Source organism: Portunus trituberculatus, chromosome 33, assembly GCF_017591435.1.
Source record: "Portunus trituberculatus isolate SZX2019 chromosome 33, ASM1759143v1, whole genome shotgun sequence".
Taxonomy (NCBI): Eukaryota; Metazoa; Arthropoda; class Malacostraca; order Decapoda; family Portunidae; genus Portunus; species Portunus trituberculatus.
The window spans coordinates 8884734-8897043 of record NC_059287.1 but is presented as its reverse complement, the minus strand read 5'-3'; positions in this window follow the sequence as shown (position 1 = coordinate 8897043).

The following is a 12310-nucleotide window of genomic DNA, read 5'->3' as shown; positions in this document are numbered from 1 at the left end:
TCTAAAGAACTGAAATATGTAAAAATGGGTTATTTTGGTGTATTTCAGCGTTTTATGCACCAACACTCTGAAATGCAGGCAAAACACACTATTTTTCTAAAGAAATGAAATATGTCAAAAACGAGTTATTTTGCTGTATTCAGGCGTTTCTTGCAACAAAACTCAGAATTGCAGGCAAAACACACTATTTGTCTAAGAAACTGAAATATGTCAAAAAGCGGTTGTTTTGGTGTATTCCAGCGTTTTTTATGCACCAAAACTCAGAAATGCAGGCAAAACACAATGCTTGTCTAAGTAATTGATATATGTTAAAAATGAGTTATTTTTGTTTATTCCAGCGTTTTATGCACCAAACTCAGAAATGCAGGCAAAACACAAGATTTGTTAAAACATCTTATTGATGTGTTTTTTAGGTGTTTTATGAAAAAAATAAACTATCTCGATTGAAAATTTTGCTTATTCGTCATTTTAAATTGTTTTGCTTTTAAAGGATAAAATTGATGAAAACAAGCTAATATAATATAGAGAATCCAAAGTAATATTAAGAAAAATGTGGTATTTTAGTAATTTTTAACTTTTTTCCACCAAAACAAAGGTATGATACCAAAATACACTATTTGTCTAAAGAACTGAAATATGTAAAAATTGGGTTATTTTGGTGTATTTCAGCGCTTTATGCACCAACACTCTGAAATGCAAGCAAGACACACTATTTTTCTAAGGAAATGAAATATGTCAAAAACGAGTTATTTTGGTGTATTCAGGCAATTTTTGCAACAAAACTCAGAATTGCAGGTAAAACACACTATTTGGCTAAGGAACTGAAATATGTCAAAAAGGGGTTATATTGATGTATTCCAGCGTTTTATGCACCAAAACTCAGAAATGAAGGCAAAACACACTATTTCTCATGAGAACTAAAATATGACAAAAAAAGTGTTATTTTCATTTATTCCAGAGTTTTATGAACCAAACTCAGAAATGCAGGCAAAACACTAGATATGTTAAAACGTATTATTTATGTTTTTTTAACGTGTTTTATGAAAAAAAACCCATCTCAATTGAATATTTTGCTTATTCGACATTTTATAATGTTTTACTTTTAAACGATAAAATTGATGAAAACAAGCTAATATAGAGAATCCAAAGTAAAATTAAGAAAAATGTTTTATTTTAGTAGATTTTAGGTTTTTTGAAGAACAACACAGAAATGCTACCAAGACACATTATTTGTCTAAAGATCTGAAATATGAAAAAATGAGTTATTTTGGTGTATTTCAGCGTTTTTTGCACCAACACTCTGATATGCAGGCAAAACACACTATTTTTCTGAGGAAATGAAATATGTCATAAACGAGTTATTTAGGTGTATTCAGGCGTTTTTTGCAACAAAACTCAGAATTACAGGCAAAACACTATTTGTCTAAGTAACTGAACTATGTCAAAAAGGAGTTATTTTTAAGTATTCCAGCGTTTTATGCAACAAAACTCAGAATTGCAGGCAAAACACTATATTTGTCTAAGTAACTGATATATGTCAAAAATGGGTTATTTTCGCGTATTCCAGCAGTTTTATGCACAAAACTTAGAAATGCATTTGTTAAATATATTTGTTAAAACGACTTATTTATTTGTTTTTAAGGTGTTTTTTTTTTTAAACTATCTCGATTGAAAATTTTGCTAATTCGTCATTTTACCTTGTTTTGCTTTTAAACGATAAAATTGATGACAATCCAAAGTAATATTAAGAAAAATGTGGCATTTTAGAAGTTTTTAGCTTTTTTCCACCACAACAAAGAAATGCTACCAAAATACGCTATTTGTCTAAAGAACTGAAATATGTAAAAAAAAAAAAAAAGGGTTATTTTGGTATATTTCAGCGTTTTATCCACCAACACTCTGAAATGCAAGTAAAACACACTATTTTTCTAAGGAAATGAAATGTCATAAACGAGTTGTTTTGGTGTATTCAGGCAATTTTAGTAACAAAACTCAGAATTGCAGCCAAAACACACTATTTGGCTAAGGAACTGAAATATGTCAAAAAGGAGTTATTTTGGTGTATTCCAGCGTTCTTTGCAATAAAACTCAGAAATGAAGGCAAAACACACTATTTCTCTAGGGAACTGAAATATGTAAAAAATGGGCTATTTTCGTGTATTCCAGCGTTTTATGCACCAAACTCAGAAATGGGTTATTTTGGTGTATTTCAGCGTTTTATGCACCAACACTCTGAAATGCAAGTAAAACACACTATTTTTCTAAGGAAATGAAATGTCATAAACGAGTTGTTTTGGTGTATTCAGGCAATTTTAGTAACAAAACTCAGAATTGCAGCCAAAACACACTATTTGGCTAAGGAACTGAAATATGTCAAAAAGGAGTTATTTTGGTGTATTCCAGCGTTCTTTGCAATAAAACTCAGAAATGAAGGCAAAACACACTATTTCTCTAGGGAACTGAAATATGTAAAAAATGGGCTATTTTCGTGTATTCCAGCGTTTTATGCACCAAACTCAGAAATGGGTTATTTTGGTGTATTTCAGCGTTTTATGCACCAACACTCTGAAATGCAAGTAAAACACAGTATTTTTCTAAGGAAATGAAATGTCATAAACGAGTTGTTTTTGTGTATTCAGGCAATTTTAGTAACAAAACTCAGAATTGCAGGCAAAACACACTATTTCTCTAGGGAACTGAAATATGTCAAAAATGGGCTATTTTCGTGTATTCCAGCGTTTTATGCACCAAACTCAGAAATGCAGGCACTAGATTTGTTAAAACGTCTTATTGAAGTGTTTTTAAGGTGTTTTATGAAAAAAAAAAACTATCTGAATTGAAAATTTTGCTTATTCTTCTTTTATATTGTTTTACTTTTAAATGATAAAATTCATTAAAACAATCAAATATAGAGAATCCAAAGTAAAATAAAAAAAATGTGGTATTTTAGTAGTTTTTAGCTTTTTCAACAACAACACAGAAATGCTACCAAAACATATTATTTGTGTAAAGAACTGAAATATGTAAAAAATGGGTTATTTTGGTGTATTTCAGCGTTTTATGCACCAACACTGATATGCAGCCAAACACACTATTTTTCTAAGGAAATGAAATATGTCAATAATAAAAAAACGAGTTATTTTAGTGTATTCAGGCGTTTCTTGCAACAAAACTCAGAATTGCAGGCAAAACACACTATTTGTCTAAGAAACTGAAATATGTCAAAAAGCGGTTGTTTTGCTATATTCCAGCGTTTTTATGCACCAAAACTCAGAATTGCAGGCAAAACACAAAGTAACTGATATATGTTAAAAATGAGTTATTTTCGTTTATTTCAGCGTTTTATGCACCAAACTCAGAAATGCAAGCAAAACACAAGATTTGTTAAAACGTCTTATTAATGTGTTTTTAAGGTGTTTTATGAAAAAAATAAACTATCTCGATTGAAAATTTTGCTTATTCGTCATTTTAAATTGTTTTGCTTTTAATGGATAAAATTGATAAAAACAAACTAATATAATATAAAGAATCCAAAGTAATATTAAGAAAAATATGGTATTTAGTAATTTTTAGCTTTTTACCACCACAACAAAGGTGATACCAAAATACACTATTTGTCTAAAGAACTGAATTATGTAAAAATTGGGTTATTTTGGTGTATTTCAGCGTTTTATGCACCAACACTCTGAAATGCAAGCAAAACACACTATTTTTCTAAGGAAATGAAATATGTCAAAAACGAGTTATTTTGGTGTATTCAGGCAATTTTTGCAACAAAACTCAGAATTGCAGGTAAAACACACTATTTGGCTAAGGAACTGAAATATGTCAAAAAATGGGTTATATTGGTGTATTCCAGCGTTTTATGCACCAAAACTCAGAAATGAAGGCAAAACACACTATTTCTCAAAAGAACTAAAATATGTCAAAAAAGGGTTATTTTTGTGTATTCCAGCGTTTTATGCACCAAACTCAGAAATGCAGGCAAAACACTAGATTTGTTAAAACGTCTTATTGATGTTTTTTTAAGGTTTTTTATGAAAAAAAAACCCATCTCAATTGAATATTTTGCTTATTCGTCATTTTATATTGTTTTACTTTTACACGATAAAATTGATGAAAACAAGCTAATATAGAGAATCCAAAGTAATATCAAGAAAATATTTTTATTTTAGTACTTTTTAGCTTTTTTCAAGAACACAGAAATGCTACCAAGACACATTATTTGTCTAAAGATCTGAAATATGTAAAAAATGACTTATTTTGGTGTATTTCTGCGTTTTTTCCACCAACACTGATATGCAGCCAAAACACACTATTTTTCTGAGGAAATGAAATATATCAAAAACGAGTTATTTAGGTGTATTCAGGCGTTTTTTTTTTTTTTTTGCAACAAAACTCAGAATTGCAGGCAAATCACAATATTTGTCTAAGTAACTGATATATGTCAAAAATGGGTTATTTTCCTTTATTTCAGCAGTTTTATGCACCAAACTCAGAAATGCAGGCAAAAACACAAGATTTGTTAAAACGACTTATTTATTAGTTTTTAAGGTGTTTTATGAAAAAAAACTCTTTATTGAAAATTTTACTAATTCGTCATTTAACCTTGTTTTGCTTTTAAACTATAAAATTGCTGAAAACAAGCTAATATAGAGAATCCAAAGTAATATTGAGAAAAATGTGGTATTTTAGTAGTTTTTAGCTTTTTTCCACCACAACAAAGAAATGCTATCAAAATACACTATTTGTCTAAAGAACTAAAATATGTAAAAAATTGGTTATTTTGGTGTATTTCAGCGTTTTATGCACCAACACTCTGAAATGCAAGCAAAACAGAATATTTTTCTAAGGAAATGAAATATCTCATAAACGAGTTATTTTGGTGTATTCAGGCAATTTTTGCAACAAAACTCAGAATTGCAGGCAAAATACACTATTTGGCTAAGGAACTGAAATATGTCAAAAAAGGGTTATTTTGGTTTATTCCAGCGATTCATGCACCAAAACTCAGAAATGAAGGCAAAACAAACTATTTCTCTAGGGAACTTATATATGTCAAATATGGGTTATTTTCGTGTATTCCAGTGTTTTATGCACCAAACTCAGAAATGCAGATAAAACACTAGATTTATTAAAACGTCTTATTGATGTGTTTTTAAGGTGTTTTATGAAAAAAAAAATTTCTCGTTTAAAAATTTTGCTTATTCGTCATTTTATATTGTTTTGCTTTTAAATGATAAAATTGATGAAAACAAGCTAATATAGAAACTCCAAAGTAATATCAAGAAAAATGTAGTATTTTAGTAGTTTTTAGCTTTTTTCAACAACACAGAAATGCTACCAAAACACATTATTTGTCTAAAGAACTGAAATATGTAAAAAAATGGGTTATTTTGGTGTATTTTAGCGTTTTATGCAGCAACAATCTGAAATGTAGGCAAAACACACTATTTTTCTAAGGAAATGAAATATGTCAAAAACGAGTTATTTTGGTGTATTCAGTGTTACGTTCACCGGTTAAACTGGTAAGATTGGCATCGGGGAGCCTGTGAACAATAACAATAAAAAAAAAAAAACACTGCAGGTTCAACTGGTGAGGAAATGCAAAAGGGGGCACTTTAAAAAGCTATTTTAATAACTCATAATGAAATTGACACATATATAACAAGAAACATGAAACACAGATATATAACATGAAACACAGGAAAATGACATACACATATACATATAACACAGTAATAAATACAACAATAAAGAACCCAACTTGATACCTAACAATAATCCTAATCCTACGAGTATATAGAGGCAATGTGGAAAACACGGACGAGGGGAAGTGATACTTATGCGGTGTCGCAGTGGTGAAGTGCTGGGTGATGGTTGATCCCAAGGTAGACCCAAGAGGCGTTGTGTTCACTGGTTGAGGCTTGGATCTCAACTTCCTTTTCAGAAAACCAAGAGCTGGCTTAACACTTCCGGTCGAGTCGAATGGGGCCGCGTGAATCCAACTTCGGGATAGTAGCGGGGCTTCATGAAACGGTGACGTGGAGGGTTCATGAGACGGTGGCTTGGAAGGTTCACGAGACGTTGACGTGGAAGGGGAGGCGGAGAGGTGGAAAACGAGGTAACAAGCGGAGGAGGAACTGATATATGTTAAAAATGGGTTATTTTCGTGTATTCCAGCATTTTATGCACCAAACTCAGAAATGCAGGCAAAACACTAGATTGTTAAAACGTCTTATTGATGTGTTTTTAAGGTGTTTTATGAAAAAAAAACTATCTCCATTGAAAATTTTGCTTATTCGTCATTTTACATTGTTTTCCTTTTAAACGATAAAATTGATGAAATCAAGCTAATATAGAGAATCCAAAGTAATATTAAGAAAAATGTGGTATTTTAGTAGTTTTTAGCTTTTTTTCCACCACAACAAAGAAATGCTTCCAAAATACACTATTTGTCTATAAAACTGAAATATGCAAAAAATGGGTTATTTTGGTGTATTTCAGCGTTTTATGCACCAACACTGAAATGCAAGCAAAACACACTATTTTTCTAAGGAAATGATATATATAAAAAACGAGTTATTTTGGTGTATTCAGGCGTGTATTGCAACAAAACTCAGAATTGCAGGCAAAACACACTATTTGTCTAAGGAACAGATATATGTCAAATAGGGGTTATTTTGGTGTATTCCAGCGTTTTATGCACCAAAACTCAGAAATGATGGCAAAACACTATTTATCTAGGGAACTGAAATATGTAATATGTGTTCCAGCGTTTTATGCACCAAACTCAGAAATGCAGGCAAAACACTAGATTTGTTAAAACGTCTTATTGATGTGTTTTTAAGGTGTTTTATGAAAAAAAAATATCTGAATTGAAAATTTTGCTTATTCGTCATTTTATATTGTTTTGCTTTTAAACGATAAAATTGATGAAAACAAGCTAATATAGAGAATCGAAAGTGATATTAAGAAAAATGTGGTATTTTAGTAGTTTTTAGCTTTTTTCCACCACAACAAAAAAATGCTACCAAAATAAACTATTTGTCTAAAGAACTGAAATATGTAAAAAGTGGGTTATTTTTTTTTGTATTTCAGCGTTTTATGCACCTACACTCTGAAATGCAAGCAAAACACACTATTTTTCTAAGGAAATGAAATATGTCAAAAACGAGTTATTTTGGTGTATTTAGGAAATTTTTGCAACAAAACTCAGAATTGCAGGTAAAACACACTATTTGTCTAAGGAACTGAAATATGTCAATAAGGGGTTATTTTGGTGTATTCCACCGTTTTATGCACCGAAACTCAAAAATGAAGGCAAAACACTATTTCTCTAGGGAACTAAAATATGTCAAAAATGGGTTATTTTCGTGTATTCCAGCGTTTTATGCACCATACCCAGAAATGCAAGCAAAACACTAGATTTGTTAAAACGTCTAATTGATATGTTTTTAAGGTGTTTTATGGAAAAAAAAACTATCTCGATTGAAAATTTTGCTAATTCGTCATTTTACCTTGTTTTGCTTTTAAACGATAAAATTGATGAAAACAAGCTAATATAGATAATCCAAAGTAATATTATTAAAAATTTGGTATTTTAGTAGTTTTTAGCTTTTTTCCACCACAACAAAGAAATGCTACCAAAATACGCTATTTGTCTAACGAACTGAAATATGTAAAAAAAAAAAAGGGTTATTTTGGTGCATTTCAGCGATTTATGCACTAACACTCTGAAATGCAAGCAAAACACAATATTTTTCTAAGGGAATAAATTATGTCATAAACGAGTTATTTTGGTGTATTCAGGCAATTTTTGCAACAAAACTCAGAATTGTAGGCAAAACACACTATTTGTCTAAGGAACTGAAATATGTCAAAAAGGGGTTATTTTGTGTATTCCAGCGTTTTATACACCAAAACTCAGAAATGGAGGCAAAACACACTATTTCTTTAGGGAACTAAAATATGTCAAAAAATGGGTTATTTTCGTGTATTTCAGCGTTTTATGCACCAAACTCAGAAATGCAGGCAAAACACTAGATTTGTTAAAACGTCTTATTTATGTGTTTTTAAGGTGTTTATGAAAAAAAAACTATCTCGATTGAAAATTTTGCTTATTCGTCATTTTATATTGTCTTGCTTTTAAATGATAAAATTGATGAAAACAAGCTAATATAGAAAATCCAAAGTAATATCAAGAAAAATGCAGTATTTTAGTAGTTTTTAGCTTTTTTCAACAATACAGAAATGCTACCAAAACACATTGAAATATGTAAAAAATGGGTTATTTTGGTGTATTTCAGCGTTTTATGCACCAACACTGATATGCAGGCAAAACACACTATTTTTCTAAGGAAATGAAATATGTCAAAAACGAGTTATTTTGGTGTATTCAGGCGTTTTTTGCACCAAACTAATAAATAACGCATTTTTGTTATTTATTAGTTTTCCGCTTTTTTTTTTTACATCAAAACACAGAAATGCAGTCATATCGCTATCTATTCGTTTAAGAAACTGAAACTTGTCATAAATGGGTTATTTTGGTGTTTTCTAGCATTTTATACACCAGAAACTCAGAAATGCAGGCAAAACACTATATTTCTTAAAACACTTTATTTATGTTTTTTTATGGTGTTTTATGGAAAAAAAAAAAAGTGTTTCGATTGAAAATTTTGCATATTCAAGTCATTTAACATTAAGCTTCAAAAGGATAAAACTGATGAAAACAAGCCAATATAGAAAAACCTAAGTAAAAGTAAAAGATCGAGCTATTTTAGTATTTTTCAGCTTTTTTGCACCAAAACACAAAAATGCAGGCAAAATACACTGTTACACACTATTTGTTTAATGAACCGAATTTTGTAAAAAAATGGGTTATTTTTTTGTTTTCCAGCATTTTATGCATTAGAATTCAGAAAGCCAGCCAAAATACTACAACTGTTAAAACGTATTTTTTATGTGTTTTTAAGGTGTTTTATAAAAGAAAAAACTATATCGTCTGAAAATTTTGTATATTCAATTCATTTTACATTGTTATGCTTCAAAATGATTAAATTGATGAAAACAAGCATACATAGAGAAACCAAAGTAAAAGTAAATAAACGTGATATTTTAGTATTTTTCAGCTTTTTTGCACCAAAACACAGAAATGCAGGGAAAATACATTATTACACACTATTTGTTTAAGGAAATGAAATATGTTAGATATGGGTTAATTTTGTTTTTTGCAGCATTTTATGCACCAAAACTCAGAAACTTAGGCAAAACACTATATTTGTTAAAACATCTTGTTTATGTGCTTGTATGTTTCATGAAAAATCCAAAAAACTATCGAATTAAAATGTTGTATATTCATGTCATTTTACATTTTACATTTTATGCTTGCAAACCATAAAATTGATGAAGACAAGCCAATATAGAGAAACCTAAGTAATAGTATGAAAATCGTGTTATTTTAGTAGTTTTCTGTTTTTTTTTTTTTACACCAAATCACAGAAGTGCAGGAAAAGTGCATAATTACGCATTTAGCCAAAAACATCTCAAATAGCTTCTCTTCTTCTTTCCCTCCTTCATTTCATCCTGATGGCACCACTGCCATCTCTTATGTCTCTATAACTGAACTCTTCTCTAAAACCTTTGCCCACAACTCCACCTTGGGTGATTCTGGGCTTGTCCCTCCCTCTCCTCCTCCCTCTGTCTATTTCATGTCTACAATCAAAATCCTTCGTAACAATGTTTTCCATGCCCTTGCTGACCTAAACTCTCGGAAGGCTTATGGTCCTGATGGGATACCTCCTTTTGTTAAAAAAAAAAAAAAACTGCTTCCGTGATTGCACCTAGGCTGGCCTAACTCTTTCATCTTTGTCTATCTACTTCTACCTTTCCTTCCTCCTGGAAGTTTACCTACATTCAACCTGTTCCGAAAAAGGGTGACCGTTCCAATCCCTCAAACTACCGCCCTATAGCTTTATTGTCTTGCTTGTTTAATGTTTTTGAATCTATCCTGAATAGGAAGATTCTCAAACATTTGTCACTTCACAATCTTCTGTCTGATCGCCAGTATGGCTTCCGTCAAGGTTGCTCCACTGGTGATCTTCTGGCTTTCCTTACTGAGTCCTGGTCATCCTCTTTTAGAGATATCGGTGAAACTTTTGCTGTAGCGTTAGACATATCAAAAGCTTTTGATAGAGTCTGGCATAAAGCTTTGATTTCAAAACTGCCCTCCTACGGCTTCTATCCTTCTCTCTGCAACTTTATCTCAAGTTTCTTTTCTGACCGTTCTATTGCTGCTGTGGTAGATGGCCACTACAAAGTTTACAAAGTTTACAAGTTTATTTAGTAAAGGTGGATTACAAGGAAGAGGGTAGAGTGTACCTGTACTGTACACTGGAAGGAAAAGGAGGGGAAATACAGAAATACAGTAGGAGTAGAAAGTTGCCGGGCGGTCCGGCCTGCTGCTTTAAAGTAATGAGTGTCACAGGGCAGTATATGTTGGGTCAAGGGTGGAAACCGGAGTTCCCGGAGGAAAACCACCCATACTGCTGTGAGAAAGTGAAGGGCTTGGGAGGGTTACAAGGGTTACAATACACAAAATTGCAAATAAGTACAATATTACAAAAGTGCTTAATCTTATAGATACTGATAACATATAATCTATATACATAATGGTGTTATGTGTCCACAATCTGCACAGATAAACACATAACGTGTTTGGTGGTGTGTCACTGTTGTCTGAAAGTGTTTCTCTACACTAGTTCACTGTCACCTTGTAGGGGTCACTTGGTGAGTGTCTTCATTGGTGTGTCCAGCTGGTGATGTTTCCTGCAGCTAGGCTGCAGGAGGATGGTCGAAGTTGGTGGAGTAATGGATGGTTCTCAGGCCCGCCTTCTGTGACGTGGCTGCGCCACCATCCTGGCAGGGCCCCTCATCTGTGCGTGCTTGAAGCTCAGCCCCACTGCCGGGAGTTTCGCCAGCTTCCCGGTGGTCCTGTACCCCTTGCTGGGACGTAGGCCAGCGTCCCAACAACTCAGGGCGTGAGGCTTGAGGGGGGACAGCACAGATGGAACCGGCACTGGGCTGCCGTCGGTGTCGTCCAGAGCGGCATCAGTCCTGGCAGTCCCGGAGTGCCTTCAGTCCACTGGGTGCTGCATCGCCGCCGTCTGGCTTTGCGTCTCTGGAGTCTCTCGTAATGGTATAGCAGCCCTCTGTCCGTCAGCATCAGCGTTCCGCGGGTGGTATGGGGCAAGCATGCCAGTGATTGGTAGTGATCTGTGGGAGGGACAAGCAAGCAGTACTACATGGCTGAAGAATTGTGAGGGGGGAGTGCAAGGTATTAGTTGTCACATACTGGAGTGATGGGGGAGAGCAGAATGGAAAGAAGGTATTGTTTTTGAAATGGTAGTCTACATTCACCTGTATCTGGGTTCTGGAGGTTCTTCTTCAAGTTTTAGGAGGCTTCTGGGAACCAGGCATGCTGCCGGTGCGGAGTCTCTTCGTGCAGCGCCCTCAGCGCCCGGTACTGGTCCCAACCTTCGTCATCCATTCTTTGCCAGAGTTTGGCAGCCATCTCTTGGAGGCGGACGTTGAGGGCTGGGAGGACGCGGCCTCGTGGAGCGATGCCGAGCTGGTGAAGTCGTCCCATCTTGTACCGAAGGCGAACCTCAGGGCGCTGTTCTGCACTCTTTGTAATCTGCTAATAGCTGTACGGGAGAGAGCGTGTAGAGGAACAGGAGGATAGGAGAGAATGGGAATAATTAGAGCCTTTATAAGATGGAGCTTAAGACCAGTGGCCAAGTCTCTAAATCGATATAGCCTGGTAAGTGCTGATTTTGCTCTTGCCACGCGATGGGAGACGTGGGTAGTGTAGCCCATAGTTGATATAGTCAGACCCAGGAGACAACCTCTCGGACTGAATCCTACATCATCCCCATCTACCAGCAGTGGGGCGGGGTCTTGGTGGCAAGGGCACGACGGTAAACTTGGCCATGTTGGTCCTGATCCTCCACTCCTTCTCAAAGGCGTTGACTCGGGCAACCTCTCTGCTGGTGCGGGCGTTCGCCATTCTACTGGAGCGGCCTGGATGGTAAACAACCTGTGAAATATCGTCAGCATAAAGTACGTTAATTCCAGCGCCTGAGACAGGACAGTCGCTGGTGTAGATGCTGTAAAGGGTGGGCGAGTACACTTCCTGCGGGACTCCGTAGCGAGGGCGAAAGCGGGGCCTAGGTGGCTCCCAACCCTCACCCTCGCCGTCCTGTCACAGAGGAAGTCACAGAGCAGGCGCTCGACCGGGGCAGGCAGACCC